The sequence below is a fragment of the Protopterus annectens genome, chromosome 14.part0 (genome assembly GCF_019279795.1).
Source record: "Protopterus annectens isolate FY-2018-M chromosome 14.part0, PAN1.0, whole genome shotgun sequence".
NCBI classification, from domain to species: domain Eukaryota; kingdom Metazoa; phylum Chordata; order Ceratodontiformes; family Protopteridae; genus Protopterus; species Protopterus annectens.
In genome coordinates this window covers 760,577,056-760,594,931 of record NC_056748.1, presented here as the reverse complement: position 1 = coordinate 760,594,931, position 17,876 = coordinate 760,577,056, and the positions used below count along the sequence as shown (strand labels likewise).

At 36.7% G+C, this 17,876-nt stretch overlaps 1 long non-coding RNA gene across 1 annotated transcript in view; it reads right to left on the bottom strand.

The window, feature by feature from the left end:
- Positions 1 to 4,192: 4,192 nt before the first annotated feature.
- Positions 4,193 to 17,876, bottom strand: part of LOC122789221 — a 116,891-nt gene continuing 103,207 nt past the window's right edge. Inside the window, exons 3-4 of the long non-coding RNA XR_006362791.1 lie at positions 8,522 to 8,594; positions 4,193 to 4,590 (exon numbers count right to left, since the gene is read on the bottom strand). This is a non-coding gene — a long non-coding RNA (uncharacterized LOC122789221). The remainder of the gene's footprint in view (positions 4,591 to 8,521; positions 8,595 to 17,876) is intronic.

The window sequence follows — 17,876 nt, the reverse complement described above, 5'->3', positions numbered from 1 at the left end:
GTAGTAAACTCATTCCAGGATGCACAACTTAATAAGCAGGCAAATGGCATCTAGGTCCAAACATGTTATAGTTCCACCATACCCTGCTCTCATAAGACCAGTCATTGAGTACAATGCCCTCTTTTTTATGTACCTGGCTGAGCATATGCAACAACTGGAGCATCCTCAGAGATTCCTCACAAAAACCATATGGTGTGGAAAACAAGTCCTATGGGACATCCTCAAAGCTTTGTCCTCATATCTGGTCTCATCCAGGCTGCTGAGAGGTAACCTATGCCTCACCTACAAAACATTCTCTGATCCAGCTCTAATGAACCTCTTTACATCCATTAAACAAATAGCATCGGGAACACCCAATCCACTGACCTAAACCTTGCCTGCAACATAAATAGGACATGCTGGAGGGACAGGTATATGTCTCAAATTCTCCCCCTTCTGTGGAACAGGCTTTTTATCCATAAAGCAGAATTCATCTCTACATTTATTCAAACAAAACTTGGATCAGTGGATGGGAAATTGTAAATATACCCCAAGTTTGGCAGCTATGTCTCCATTAGATAGAGGAAGCTTGTTAATACTTGGCCAACCACAAAACCCTTGGTAAAATACCTATCAAATTTTATTGGGAAACGTTAAAAAAGTCTTTTGGCTTTTCCCGGTTAGGGGTCGCCACAGCAGAACTCTGGTCTGCTAATGATTGGCAGTGGATTTTACAGTGCTGAGTTGCCAGCCCGATGCCTAACCTTCAAAGAAGGCACACCCATTCACGCAAGCACCTACCTGCATGTCTTTAAATGTCAAACGACTGTGGGGAGGACATGCAGACTCCACACAGAAGGCGGTCCAGCTGAGAATCGAATGGGAGAACCTCTTGCTGTGAGGCGACAATGCTAACTGTTGCACCACCACGGCTATTGGGAAACATTGCTAAGGTTTAAAAAGGAATAGCCTAGCATTCTACTGTGATTTTGTCTATTCTATTTCTACTTTGCACACTAGAAGAAACCTCACTCAGAATAGTCTGTTAGCTTTAATCTGGATGCTATAATGATTCAGCATTCAAAGAAGTAATGTGTTCAGCAGATGTAGTATTTCTGTTACCCTTTTCCTATAGGCTTTGCATTGGGCTTATATCATTATGTCTTTGAATGCATATTATGCTCCACACATATAAACACAGCTATTTTAGAGATAATACTCTTTCACATATGGTGTACTCAACAGACATCACTGTTAATTTTAACTGCATTATTATCAGCAAGAAATTCATGCATCGTAATACATTTCTGTTTGTCTTTAACATGTATACTGACTTTATTAGCACAGTGATGTGCAGATGTGCCTAAAAAGGAAAGATCTCTAACCTAAAACTTCAGTATGGAAGTCTTGGTATGTAGTATTTTAGACAGTGAAAATGCCCTCCATGATAAAGCAAACACACACACACACACACACACACACACACACACACACACACACACACACACACACACACACATTTAAATTTGTTTATTTATGTATTTATTTTGCTGTCAGCATATTACATTTTGTGGTTTATTCTTCTCTCAGCTTATTTTATGAGTATATCCATTAGATAAGGCATGTATGTTTCCAGTAAATATGTATAAATTATAAAAATTAAATTGTTTTATTTTTGACTTTCTATATTTCAGCCTCCAACTGTCAAAATATCAAGCTTTAAGTATTTAGATGTTATTCCTTCATGCATACATTTCTGAATGTAGCCAAAGCTGTTTTTTTAATAAATATTTCAGACTGCAGCTATATAGTCAAAGCACAATAACAGCACTCTTAAGTTTAAACAAAATTCATTGTTTTAATGTTGTTTTTTATGGTGTCAGGATCCTGATTTCAAAGACCAAAGTAATCATGTGTGAAAAAATGGTGACCCACAGGCTATACATATTAAACAGCTGCTGAAATGTACCCTACTCAGATGTGCTTACTTATTTTTTTAATTAATTTGTCAAGCAGGTAAACCCTCTGTGCACCAGCCCTTTTTCAAGGGTGACCCAGGAGTACTGTCTTGTTTAATATCATTCTAAGAGGTTCCCAAACCACAACATCATAAGGAGACAGACAAAAACAATTCTACCACTAATTGTTCAATGTATATTTTTTTTTTGAAGGAAGTCACGCAGTAACATTAACATAAGGCCAGAACCTTTAAAACAATCATAAAATATTATAAGCCAATTGCTAACTGCAGTATGTACTGTTCTACCTCATCATCATTCAGACTCTCCAAATCACATTATTTTATTTATTTATTTGACATTTGTTTACTGGGAAAGTCCTACATGGCTAATATCCCATTTTCAGCAGACGCATAGGGAGAAAAAGCTCCACACTGACATAGTAGGAATACAGTTAAGTAAAGTTATTACAAAGCCTAATATAGAAGAATGACACATTAAGTAATAAAATGCAACTTAATTTCCTGAAGTGTGAACTTATACATAGTGCAAATATTTGGACAGCTATAACAAGTTGATAAAGAAAGTAGTCAAAAGATAAAGTGTTCAGAAATTGCAGTTCATAGAGATGATATTAAACACACTGAATGGACTCTCTGAAACAGAGATGACTAAATAATATAACCTAGGCAAAAATATAGTTGATCTTTGTCTAAGAAATAGGTTTTACTAATTCCTTCTCTCTGAACATATTCAAAGTATGCTGGTGGCGGAAGGTGGGAGGGACTGTTCAGCCTGGGATGCCATAAACTCATTTATAGTTCAAACCTGTTTTGACATATCAGTACTCTCATATATCTCATGGTAAGACATTTCACTACTCACTTTCAGGTGTTCGAAGCTGCCTAGAGGTGCTATCATCAATTAATAACTGACATTAGATTTTTACTTTCTGTAATTTTCAAACTGCAAAGAAAGAAAAAAATAAATAAATAAAGATAGATAGATAGACAGACAGACAGACAGACAGATAGATAGATAGATAGATAGATAGATAGATAGATAGATAGATAGATAGATGTGCAATCATATTTATCTGTTTGTACATTGGGTCCATTCAGCATCCTACTTCACATGATCTGTGGGAGTACTTGCACTTTTGTTGAGGGTCATTTTAATGTATCAGCACTCTTTCTTGTGGCCAGTCCCTGCCTATATGGGTCCTGGGGAGCTGCATATAGTCTTCCTGTGCTGGTCCATTACCTCTAAATGCATTCTGTGGTTGCCATGTCAGGTATTGAACTACAATTCATTCCTACAACAAAAATAGGATTACCTCTGGGGAAAAAATGTTTTCATTGATCAACCAGAAAAATTCTGTAAAGCAATGAACCTCTTAGCTGACCACAGCAAACAAATTCTCACTAGGATCAGTGACATTCTGAAACCTGCTACTGACCCCAAACTCCTAGGAGAGAAATTCATCCATAATTTCTCCAGACTCTTTACCTATACAAAGAGAATCAGGAAAAGCAGCAACCCTTACTCTAAACTCATAAAGTACTCTGCTTCTATTCTTCTTTAAATGATAACAAAACAGGTTGCAAAAATGTTAGAAATTATAGCTGCTAACTAACTGCAATGAAACAGAGACTGGCTTTCTTTGGTTTAATAAATTTTGCTTTCCGTTTATGAACTAAACACTTTTATACATGTAGCCTGACAATGGAGAACATACTGACTACTAGAAAGAAAAATTTGTTATCCCAGTCCATAAAATATAAACTCCTAGTACCACCATACAACAAAAACTATTTTCATTTCTTTTTCCACCACTTACCAAATTTCTTGAAAGGCTTACTTTCAGACTGTCAACTTCACTTTAATAAATTAAGAAATATCATGACTGTTTTTTTTTTTTTTTTTGCTTTTTGACAGGCACAATCTTCCAAAACATGGGCAAAGGATACTTGAAAGGAACAAATTTTGAGGTCCATCCTAAAACTGGTCAGCTTTAATCTGCTCCTATAAACCTTAGCAACTCAGCGTCATAGAAGAACCAACACTACTTAGGTAACGGAACACTCCAGGGGCCTAGCCAGGATATAGAAACTTGTATGCCAGCTTCTAAAATGTAACCACTGTGCAGGTGTAGGCAACAAACTCCAGAATGTACAGGCTTAAGAAAAAAGGCAAATAAATAAATAAACAAATAATAATAATATTAATAAAGAAAAATAAAAAAGCCACTCAGATATTTTGGGAAAAAATCCGTTTAAACAAATATATAATCATAGACCATGGCACACATGCCAGTTGAGAAACTTACATTCTTCTAGATCTTATTACACAATAATTCAATTATTTTTAAAAAAGTATGTGACATATTTCAAACGATGTATGTCTGAATATGACCATGAACCCTGTAAATCCAAACTGATAATAAATTTGCTATGTACACACAATTCACAAAAAGGCTATCCCAAAGCTCACTTTTAGGCCTTTTTCCTTTATATTTTTTCTTCTTCTTTGTTTTTAGCCGTCGTCTTAAGCTCACTAGACCAATACATCATAAACATCCGGCCACTCTTATATGCCGATTACGTGGTAGTTACTTGGTCTTCTTTGTCTTGCTTAGGCATCAAAAAAGATCCTGAGAAGGATATATAAATATCAAAAATGTTTATTACACAAGCATTTATTATGAAATACTAAACAAAACAGAAAAAAATTATATTCTCTAGCACTTCAGCTATACTCAACAGACACCTAAAAACTTGAATCTTATTAAAAGAGAAATCACAGAAAATGTTGCCACATTTAAATACTTGGACATATCACAGCCCTCACTCACAATAGCTAGACAAACAAACAAACAATGCATAGCATAAAATAAACAGAGCTCAGATGGAAATTTCCTCTAGTATTTTTCCCTTAAATTATAAATTGCCCTAAGCAAAAGTGTACTTGTACCACAGATCAAATATAGCTTTTTTTCTGCTTCATATTCTACTCAACAAACTGCAGTTTAAGGATCATTGTCCACTCCTTGTACAGAGAAGGTGGCCTAACTCAAATGTCATTAGTACCAAGATTTTAACTAGACCGCACAAAAAAGTATGTACTGAAGTGTCTTGTCAGTACTAGGTCCAATATTTTAAGACTATCATAATCATGATCAACCCCCTTTTTCCTGTTTTCTAAGACCACATATATAAGATATCCATCCATCCATCCAGCCATACTCATGAGTCACAGCCAACTCCTATAATGGCCATCTGAACAGCTGCTGCCATCCACAGAGTTTACTAGGCAATGAAATAATTGACCATAAAACAATTAAACTGAAACGATTTTCATTACTGGAAGGAAAATAAAATATCCATAAACATTTAGTTATTGTTTCCTTGTGTTATAATCTCAGAGTCTTTGAATACCCATATCCATTAACCAATTGTACAAGTTTTGTTTTCTCTCAGTTATAGTGCAGTGTATCTAACTCTTTACACTTCCATATTTATTTTATTCAGCAGATAGAGTTAGTAGAATGTTATTTATAGATGTATAATCCCTGACTCCAGGTGTTGTAGTCATGGCTGTATGCTTGTACATCCTGTTTTTGATTATTGTACAACATTTCCATTATCTGTCTCTGTATTTGCATGGACACCAATTTGATGTATTGCTATACTAGCTTAGCCATATGTTTATGACATGCTGTGTTTATGTAGGTGGATTCATTTTAGCACAGCAATGTTCTGTAAATACTGCTGTTTGTTACATTCTGCATTTCTGAATTCAACACATGCTTAGTACAGATTTTAATCAAATTCTGTCAGATGCCTTGAACGGAATAAAATTACCCCAAAACTATCTTCATGGGACACAGTAAAATCATAAAAATGGACCAACTAAATCACCAACAAATTTCTAAACATTACATCGATGCCTTTTTCATGTTAAGAGCTAAGATATTACTGAAAAGAGTGTTTGCGAAGGCCTTGTTTGTCATGTAGCTTTCACATGTGAGGCAATCCGTTTTTAACTGATCCTTTCAACCAGTGGGAATATAAAATACTTTTTTGCCTCTAGGTTTATTTTGATTCTTTTAAAACAAGCATATTTATACCACTTGATAAATGGGAAAGTTTGGCATTAAGGATGTTATGTCATTATATTTGAATGTGCTACCAAAAGGTACTGAAGTTAAATGGGTAAAGTAGTCAAAGAACATCAAATGAGCTTTAAAAGATATTTAACACCAATGATATTTAAATCTCTCAGATGTTAACAAGCTCTTCAACAGTACAGGATATGATTCCTTCCATCTAAGTTTGTTTACTGCGTGACTCTGAACAAGTCACTTAACCAGATAATCAGCCTTTTGCCCAATAAGGAGGCCTTAGGTTGGGGGGGGGGTTCAAGGAAAGAGAAATGGTATACCCAGCATGGACAGGTGCTGGGGAGACAGGATGGTACTCGTGAAGGATGAGAGGGAGATAATGAAAGCAAAAAAAAATAAATCTGAGGTTGGAAGCTAGAGAAAAATGCAATTTCACAAGCCTGATATCCAGTCTTACCTCTCAAACTGTTAATGCAGAAAATCAGGACAAAGCTAAAAATAATGGGGGACAAAAAGCCAAATTCAGGGACAGATGTTAAATTTTGCTATTACAAATGTAGAAAGTTGAAAGAATGACCAGTACTGCATTAACATGTATTTTCTGAAAAAATATGAAGACTGAAACTCAAATGACTGTTGTTATAAAGCAAATGAAATTCACAATGGATTGCCAGAAAAAAAAATACATTTTATGAGGAACCAACCAACTATATGATGCAAACATCTGGCTATTCTGCAAAGATCTGGACAATTGAGAGGTATGAGTCCAATATTTCAGTTGTAACATAACTGCTACTGGAATCAGGCCAGATTCAAGCAAGGTCAAAACCAAGGTACAGCTAAAAAGTCCAACCTGTGTATCTAAGTCATGCCAGCATCTAGGCATGATGAATTTCTTGGGCAAGTTTGTACCATATCAGTCTACTGTGCTATAGTCACTGACAGAGTTAAGAAAAAAAGATGTTCCTTGGTCATAAAAGGAAAGCTTTAGCCCAGGTCTTCAGCAAAGGTAAGCAGATGCTGATGTCTGCTCCAGTGCTTGCCTACCATGATTTCACAAAACCAAAAGACATGAATGCCGATATCAGTAAGTATGGTCTAGGTGCTGCTTTACTCCAAACAGATGGAAAATAAGACTTATTTCCTATTGCTCAGAATTATAACCAATATATAACAAGGAGATTTACCAATAAAAAAGTGCCTTGGAAGTGTGTGGCACATGAGCAATTTTCAAGATACTTATTCAGGCTAGACAGCTTCTAACTCCAGACTTACCAAAAACTATGTGTTCCACTGATTAAGTCCTGTGATTTGAATTGCTTATGAGAGTGAGACAGTTCAATGCCAGAGAGATGCAAGTACTGGGAAAACAAGTGATTGTGGACAACACACTGCTAGGAACAGAGCCATAGATGGCTCAGTTCAAAGGGAAGAGCTACCTTGTAGTAATAGACTGTTACTCTCAGAATATAGAAATTCTGAGTTCTAGCAATTTGCTGATGATTGTGGGTTCATACGTAAGACATAAAGTCCTCAGCAGCCATAGTCCAGTAGAGCTAGTGAAAGAGCAATCCAAGCTACCAAAAAGATTCTTCACCCACCAGGTCATCACAAAGCTTGTTTGTCTTACTCTGCTTCTGCACACAGTCCTAGTGGAGTAAGCCATGCACATTCGGCAAATAAACCACAACTATTACACCTATAATGAGTCTTACTCTGCTTCTGCACACAGTTCTAGTGGAGTAAGCCATGCACATTCGGCAAACAAACCACAACTATTACACCTACAATGAGTCTTACTCTGCTTCTGCACACAGTCCTAGTGGAGTAAGCCATGCACATTCGGCAAACAAATCACAACTATTACACCTATAATGAGTCTTACTCTGCTTCTGCACACAGTCCTAGTGGAGTAAGCCATGCACATTCGGCAAACAAACCACAACTATTACACCTATAATGAGTCTTACTCTGCTTCTGCACACAGTCCTAGTGGAGTAAGCCATGCACATTCGGCAAACAAACCACAACTATTACACCTATAATGAGTCTTACTCTGCTTCTGCACACAGTCCTAGTGGAGTAAGCCATGCACATTCGGCAAACAAATCACAACTATTGCACCTATAATGAGTCTTACTCTGCTTCTGCACACAGTCCTAGTGGAGTAAGCCATGCACATTCGGCAAACAAACCACAACTATTATACCTATAATGAGTCTTACTCTGCTTCTGCACACAGTCCTAGTGGAGTAAGCCATGCACATTCGGCAAACAAATCACAATTATTACACCTATAATGAGTCTTACTCTCCTTCTGCACACAGTTCTAATGGAGTAAGCCATGCACATTCAGCAAACAAACCACAACTATTACACCTATGATGAAATCTAAATTGAGTCTAAAGACTATTTCTTTTGAATCTATCAAGAAAATGAACAAAAAGCAAAAGATGCTTACAAACAGTCCAATGACGTGATATTCAGTCCGAACTCTGCTTGTTCTTCCTCCAGGCCAACCAGTACACCTAAAGCTAAAGAGGGATATACAATGGGAAAAATTGATGTTTGTTACAATACAAAAATTAGATGAAACAAGGGTTTTTGTGTTACACACTGATGATGGAGCCACTGTGAGATGTAATCTGAGATGCATCCAGATCGTTCTCGAGGAGTATCTATCAGGAAAAACACATATCAGAGAACCATACCTAGGTATATGAACCAAGGGTGATGAGGTCCTTGGCTAACTGAAGTTTACTGATTCTGTGAAATGTAATGCCACAACCAACTATCTCAGATAAAGATAGAAGTTCCAAAGGGAAGATGAATCATGAGCCTATCCATAGTGCCTTGCATTATATTGTGACAGTGACAAATAATACCCAGACTGATCCACTTGGAGATGTTGGAAAAGAGTCTAAAAATAATAGTAATTTGTCTAACTGTCGTTCTTCCATAGGTTGTGTTCTGGTGCAGGTGAACAGTCATGGCTATGAAGTTCATCTCACAGCATGATACAGAGAGTGCAAATATGTTTGTGGAAAGATAAGTGACTGATTCTAGTTCATTATTTAAATAGTAATGAAAAATATATTCTTTTTTCCCTTCTGAAAAGGCACATTACAGTCTCTGAAACTGTTGTTTGAGTTGCACTGGTATGTACAAAATATGAAAGTCTTTCCTCATATTGTTGCATTGCATTAAAGTATGTGCATTATACTTTTCACAATTGTGCACATATTATTTTTAGAGACAGCTTCGTTCTTCCCACTGGGGGAAATGTGATGATAGGATTAGTTTTAAGTACATATTTCTAATATGTATGTAATATGTAAATATCTTTATACCTTTAAAACTGCTGAGTATACATAATGTATACAGTCCTTCTCTCACTTGAGAAGAAGAAAAAGAAGATGTGATGGTGACAGTGTCTGCAATACGCTGCCATTTTCTTTGGAACTAACTGCATCATTACCTTGAACTTCTGTGTCTAATACTATTACTGATACCATAAGCTGGTGGTGTGATACTTCTAGATACATTGTGAAGAGTAATTTACTACAACATCTTGAACCAGTTTCTTCTACAAAGATGACTGGAAACATTCTGACTGCTAATGGTTATTGGAGCAAGTTACTGATATTCACCTCATAATACAGTGTATGTCCATTGATTAAAAATGGGTACTAACGTCACCTGTTGTATGCTTAGATGGATTCACTTTATAATCTTGAAATACTGAAACATCGAATTTCAGTATGTCGAGACTATAAAGTCAAATCTAAACAACACCAAAACTCCAAAACTGCAAAATTTAAAATCGCGAAGTTCAACACCACATATCACACTACACAAACACCAAACTACCCACAGTACAAAACAAAAAAAAAACACACACAAGCAAAACAATACAAACTAACAAACCTACACTACAACTAAGCAGGGGGGCAAGCCCCCCTGCACCCCCACACCTCCCCTACTTGTATATTCTAACTCCGAGATCGCACCAAACAGAAAAAGACAGCAAACTCACAACCAGACAGTCTACAGTCCCTCACACACACACATCACATATATGCAAACACAACAACATTCAACATTTGAACACTCATACTTTTACCTGCCTACCCTAACCCATACATACAACTTCCAAACACACTCACACACCTACCCAAAACCCTTATAAATTAGGCATTTACCTTAAATTACACCTAAATCCACATACTAAACCAGAAACCATCTACATGACACATTCCACGTCACGTTCCATTAAAGCATAACTGCGAATTCGAAATATTTGGATTTGCGGTTATGCACTTTCACCATTCCGAACATTGGACTTTATAGTCTTGGAATACTAAAATTCAATATTTCAGTATTTCGAGATTATAAAGTGAACCCGTTCAGACATATGGATATTAAGTAATGTAAAATAAAAAATTCTAATTTTGACAGTTGGCTTTTCTTCATGTCCTGCTGCCAGCTGTATAGCTCTGTGGTTGCTCAGATAGATTGAGATGTCCATCATATTGATCACTGCTGCAGCAGACTTAGCTAAATGGGTTATAGTCTGCCAAGGATAGCACAGCCATCCAGTTTCCAAAGCTTTAGGGCACCTTTCACATGTTCAAACTGTCAGGCTGCTTGAGCTGAGCTGACTAAAATACAAGTTTGGGTGCAAAGCCCTTCAGAGCTTTACTGACATTTAAGAGTATGCTCCTCTAAGGCTTTTGAGGATTGATGGTTGGCTTGATGCTGTTCCTTTACTGGGCAGATAATTTCTCTTTCTAGAAAAATCTTCCATTTTCCAAATATTGTTTTTGTTTTATCACTTTCCACTACAGGAAAAATATTTTAAAGCTAGAAGTTTTGTATTTTAACAAAATGTCAAAAGACTGTAGTGTACTTTTAAATGGGAGAGCTCTTTTCCTGTCAGTTTAAAAGCTGTGTAAAGTAACTCAAAACAATTTTTCTGTGCAGAAATCAAGTTAATTTTACTTGTTTTAGGCAGGCAATGGGTTTTAAAGTGTTTTTTGCTGTGTTTTTTTTTCCTGGGGAAAAAAGTGAATTTTAAAGACTTGTAATTTTTACTGGTTATTTGCTGCTTGTCTTCCACAGGAAAGAGGCACAATTTTTAGCTTGACCATGGAACAAACTAACTGTCCCATGGTCAGCCTTTATTCCATTCACAAAAAGAAAAATGTTGAGCAAACAGTCTTTGCTACCACAGTAGGCTAGCAATTTGCCTCAGCCGTAGGGGGGTGACTCTGCTGTGGCCATTTGTTGAACCTCAGACCATTCATCTTTTACCCCAAATGCCTCTGGTGTAGCACCAACAGCCACTATGGACTGGGGGGATTAGCCACATCTTATGTGGCTGTTGGAATCCCCTGAATGGGCAAGGGAGAGTTACTCTTGTTAGTTCTAGAAGAGGGAGCAGAGAATTCTTCCCTGTTGTGTCAGAATAGTATGCCTAGCCCTGAGAAAGCTGCTGTTGCCATTACTAACATGATTGGATCAATTTTTCCTGTCATAAAAAAGAAAAAAAAACAAACAAAGAAAAAAAAACTAAGCATGCGACTGCCCCTCCTCCTGAAATATCCTTTGACAGGAGTAGTTTACTAGGTCTACCTCAGACTTTATTTTAGGCTATTGTTCCTTCTTGTAAAGTAGTTTCCAGTAAAAGAAAGAGGGATACTTGTTATCCTGAAGAGAATCAATATTCTGAATCTGAACAGGGAGATGAAGGGACAGATAAAAGGGTTTTCTCCTCAGATTTCTTATTCAGACTCTGAGGAGAGCTCAGTGTCTGATTCTCCCTGTGGGGAATTCTCTTTCTCTGAGAGTATTGTTAGAATGTGCCAGTGTTTCCAGTTGTAGAACACTGAGGTTTCTCAGTTCCTCAGAAAATTCTGTGAGTTCTTACAGAAGGAATTTCCAGAACCTACACCCATTACACCTGTTCTGCCTGCTTTAGTGGATGTATGTGTTACTGTCTGCAATTTACCTGATAGCCAGTTGCCCCTAAAAATGCATAAAGTCTTTCTGTCTTTTAAGTTTTTCTGCACTTTTCCCAAACCTGACCCAGCAGTTTTAGCCTTAGTTGATTCAACTGCTGCTAAACACTTAGTTATTTCCAAGCTCTTTCTTGATAAGGAATGGAAAAATATTAAGTATGGGGGGAAGTGTATTCTTCTACAACTTTGATTTTCAGAATTTTAAACTGTCATTCTTATATGATAGTCTGCTGTGACGAATTATGAAAATATGAGGAATGTTTTATTTGCAGTTTCTTTTTGTAAGGAAAAATCAACTTTAAATAATTTAGTTTCTTCTGCTGTGCAGGCCATTATTCATTATTTACAGTGTATGCATGACTCTGTTGATACTTCTTCTAGGGTTATGGACAGTAGCAGTGTTTTGAGGAGCTTTACATGGCTGGATTCTCAAAACATCCCAGATGATGTTAAAATGAGATTCTAAATTTCCATTTGGATAGAGATTTAGCTTTTGGCCTCTCTGTTACAGAAGTGATCAAATGTGTGACAAAAAGGGTAAGCTGATCAGAGAATTAAGATTTTTCAGCCCTCCTTTTCCAAATTTTCTAATGTATTCTGTAATTCTTCACCCAATTTTGGCAAAAAGCCAAATAAACAGTCTCAAAAAATACAGGTAAACAGATGTTTAAGAATAAATAGTAAGGAGGTTCAAAAATAAGCCTTGAACCTCCCAAAACCAAAGATATTCCAAAAAGTCTGAATGACTATTCAAGAAGCCTTGTGACCCCTTCCTACCCTGGTCCTTTTTTCTTACAGAAAGTCTGAATCTCAGTTTTTCTCTTTGGCAACAGATAGTTTCAGACAAATGGGTTCTGAGGATCATTCATCAAGGTTACTCATAAAAGTGGGTATACATTTCTCCTTTCCAGGGGTCATTCATTATGCTCCAGATCAGACTTTTTTGTTTCATCTGGTTTTTCATCACATGCTGTCCCATGAAGTGACACAACAAGTTCCTTCTTCCCAGGTGGGGAAGGGTTTTTATTCAATCAAATTCTCAATTACTAAGAAAGAAAATGCTTGGAGACCAGTTCTGGATCTTTCTTTCTTAAACCTGTTTGTGATAGTGCCCAAATTCAAAATGATGTCACTTCTCAACCTGTTTCCTCCTCTTCCTCGTTCAGGTCTACTGGTAACACTACACTTAAAAGATGCTTATCATCACATCTCTATACATCCACACTTCAAATGTTTCTCATGGTTTTCTGTATCTGGATCACATTATCAGTTATCTGCCATACCATTTGGACTATCCACTGTGCCAAGAGTGTTTGCAAAGTGTCTTGCTCCAGTTATAGCTCATTGTTTATCTTTGGAGAGTCTTTTTCAAAGTGTCAACAATATCTTGGGTGTGAGATTTTTTAAACAAGCTGGGATTCCAAGAGAACATTTAAAAGTCCTTTTGTGACTCCTTCACATAGGATTGTGTTCCTGTGGTGTCATTTAGACACCTAATTTCAAAGAGAACAGGAAAAAATAGATCAATGTCTAGATCTTTTTTCTAAGGTTTTCCACTCAAACTTTGGACACTATGAGGGAATACCTCAGGAGTTTGGGTATCATGGCTTCTATGATTGTCATTATACCCCTGGCAAGACTCCACATGAGAAAGATACAGTGGTATCTGAAGTTTCTTTTACCTCAGCACCAACATCCTTTGTCTTTCAAATCCGAGTGCTGGATTTGTCAAAGAGAAATCATTTGGTTGAGACAACAGATATCATTAAATCCAGGTCTCCCCTTATCCCTCCCTATTCAAAGCAGTCAGTCACCACAGATGCCATGGACTTTGCTCGGGGAGTAGTTTCAGGAGGGATAAAAATGCAGGATGTGTGGGACACCAAGGATAGACACAAGCACATTAATATAAAAAAGATGCTTACCCTGATCAAGGCACTAAACTCTGAATTATCTTTGGTCCCTGGGACATCTTCACATTGTTACAGACAATACCACAGTAATGTAGTATATCAGCAATCAGGGAAAAACAAGGTAATACCACCTTTGCAGACTAGCCATGTTATCTTGGGATATAGTTTCATAGCACAATCTGACTACAGGCCTCCTATATTATGTCAGTGCAAAACTGAGTAGCACAACTAGTGCAGACTCTCTTGAATGGAAACTAGATCAGTGGGTCTTCAAGATTTGATCCCTCTGTGAGCAGTTCCTCAAGTAGACCTCTTTTCATCCTCTCTGAACAATCAAATGGCAATATTATGTTCCAGGACTCCATGCAAGAAGGCCTAGAAGTCAGATGCCTTTTCTTTTTCTTGGACAGGAATGGTCCTGCTTGCTTTTCTACCCTTTCATCTAATATCCAGGGACCTTCTGAAGATTCAAAAGGAATCCCCCAAGTTCACACTGGTGATACCCTTCTGGCTCAGGTAATCATGGTTCTCTCTTCTTCGAAAATGGCACCGATAATACTACAAGCTTCTTTACAGACTGGAGCTGCTCACATAAGAACAGGGGTGTTTGATACACTCCATCAATAAACTTCAATTGACTGCCTTCATGATGGGGTCTGAGTACCTTTTAGGCACCTGATTACTGAGGATGTGCAGCAGGTACCTATGTAGGCAAGAAAGCCTGCTATTAGAAAGTCATATATTAGCAAATAGAAAAGGTTTTCTAGATGGTGCCAGCAGCAAAATCCCAGCACCCATTCATGGCTAGTTGTTCTCTGGTTTTGCAATATTTACGTAAGTTACTATATTATGGCATTTCTTATTCTTCTATCAAGGTTCATTTATCACCCATTTCAGCATGTCTGCCCATGGATACTAACTACTCTTTCAATGCATTTTCATATCAAAATTGTTTTTAAAAGGAGTTTTGCTTAAGAGGCCTTCAAGAAAACTGGTGGCCCCTCCTTGAGTTCTTAATTTTGTGTTAGAGGAGCTAACACTTGCTCTGTTTGCACTAGTTAATCTGGCTAACTTGAGTTTCTTAACATAGAAAACAGTTTTACTGACTGCTTTGACCTCAGTAAGAAGATTATCTGATATGCAATCTCAGGTGAGTCAACCCTATCTCATTTTCCACACGGACAGGTTTTCTTTGAGAACTAATCCTTCCTTTATGCCTAAATTGGTATCCATATTTTCTTTAAATGAAAATATCCAGCTCCCCATTTTCTTTTCTAAACCTAAAAATGAGTAAGAAAGGATATTCCATATTCTGGATGTCCACAGACAACTCAGGTACTATCTTGACATAACTAAATACTTCAGATCTTCGGATTAATTCTTCATTTCTTCTCACATAAGAAGAAGGGAAAACCTGTGTCAAAACAGAGTATTTCCAAATGGTTGTCTAAGGCTATTAACTTTTGATGTACACACTATAACAAAACTATTCTAGGCAGAGTCATAGCCCACTCTACCAGAGCCTTAGTGTCATCTATGGCTTTTTAGAAAGGGTTGGATTCTACAAGTATTGTAGAAGCTGCTACTTGGTCCTCTATATATACTTTTAAAAAGCACTAGAAGCTTGATTCCTTCTTTAGGTACAGGTCCAGCTTTGCTAGGACCATTCTTCAGCGGCTCATGGACTCTTCTCCTTCCCACCAACCAAATGTAGTAAGCTAGGTAATCTCTCCTTATAACTAAGGGTTTTGCTGCAGTGATCAATATTATGAACATAGTACAGTTGTGTAAGTAGACATACCATAAAAGTAGATGTTTGAATGATCAGTGCTGTTGTAGCTGCTTTGTCCCTCCATCTCCTTTGTTTTTTTGGTGTGTTTTTTTATGCCAGGGTGTGGACATTTATTTTTTGTTGTTCCTAGCATTGTCCTCTCAGGGACCAGCCTTCCTCTCTCTGTTAGCAGGAAAGCTCTGAAGGGCTTGGCACCTAAACCTGTCCTTTGGACAGCTGAAGCTGCCTGATAGTTTGAGTACATGGAAGGTGCCCTGAAGCTTTGGAAGCTGTCTGGCTGTTATATCATTGGCAATATGTAATCCATATAGCTAAGGCTACTGCAGCAGTAATAATCTGGACATCTACTTTTATGGTCAGTTAACTTACACAACTGTACTTTTTCTTTATCTAAACCTGCTAGAACATTTCATTTAATGTACAAGAAACACTTCTTTTGCATGTGTAGAGACTGCACCACATATGATATGCACATGTACTCCACTATTTTCTATATAGTCATATTGCCGAGCCAACCTGTGTGAGTAAATTGTAATGACTCATTTACAATAATTTCACCTCACACTGACACCTTTTTCTGGATATTCCTGAAGATAAAGGTCCTTTATATATCAACTAGATGGAGAATTGCTTGAGTTATTTAAAAGTGTCAGACTTGAGAATATGTTCATAAACTATTCTGTTTGGCCTTAATGATAGAATGTTGCATAGCACAGTGGCTATGAAGTTGGATAGTGAAGCAGAGGACAAGGGACTAAAAATCTCTCAGCTTTTACTTATATAATGTGACACCCAAGATTACATTTAATGTACTTTTGCTTCTTCCTGGTCTTATCTAAAAAAGGTAGTTTAATGCTACAAGTTTACTAGGCAGTTACAAAACTGTAATGTTTAACTTTTCAATTGGAGGAATATTTGTACAGATTAATGGCATAGTGACAGGGACTAATCAGTTAGCAATACCTGGCTCCAGCATTTGTTGAACATAATGCTATTTTCAAATCATGTATTTCCCTGCAATTCTTGACTGATAATATTTATGTGGCAGATCCCTCCCTAACCAGAAACTGATTTCTGATTAAACACAGAACACTGTGAATAATAAATATGGCTTAAAGTTTGCACCTTAGCTAGTCTCCTAACTGCAGCATATTCCTTTAGTTTAGGAAAATACATATAGAATCATTTTAAAGGAATCCTTTTAAAGAGAGAAATAATCATTATATGCTTTTTGAAATACTAACATGTCTTATCAATGTGTAACACAGAACAGAAAAAGATTATGTAATTGTCTTCAAGGAATATAATGTGGGAAGATTTGCTACAATGGGGTTAATAAAAATAAACCGTTTAAAATTATTTTGTTGAATATTCAAAATCAATACAAGTGTTTTATGTAAAAAAAAGTTTCTGTGATACCTCTCTGAATGGAATTATTATTATGCTTACACAAAAATAATTTTTTTAATTTCTTGCCATTTTTCCTTGAGGTAACCTCCTGCTCATATTGATGTTGGGAACTTTGTCCATTGCACTCCTTTATAATAAACATTGAAATCTCAATACTTTGAGGAAAAGAAGACTTACTCTTAATGATGAGTCCTCACTACAATGTATTTTCACACTTACAACATTTGCAGTATGTAAAGAAGAATATCAGATAATGAGGATACTCATATTCGCTGCGTATCTCTCAAGTGCACAGAGTTTTGCCTCAAAATTTCAGTCTGTTCTTCATAAAATGTTTGGTTTTCTGGCAAATCTCTGCGATGATCTGAGGAATTAAATGAGTAAATAATGTTGTACATTTGAGTTTTAGACTTTATATCCTCTAGAAAATCCATTTAAATACATATGCTGGTATTCTAGCAACTGTCTAAGATTATAAGAGCAATACTTAAAATCTGTCCCTATTTTTGGGCATTTGTACCCCCATTATGGCAGGTTTTGTCCAGATTTCTTGGCTAAGAGGTTGAGAGGTATGATCTATTTGTCACAAGGCACACCAACATTTATGGTAAAAATAAATTTTACAGTGAAGATAAAAGCAGCTTGCTTTTTTAAACTTAAATTTAATTACGATTAAAATTC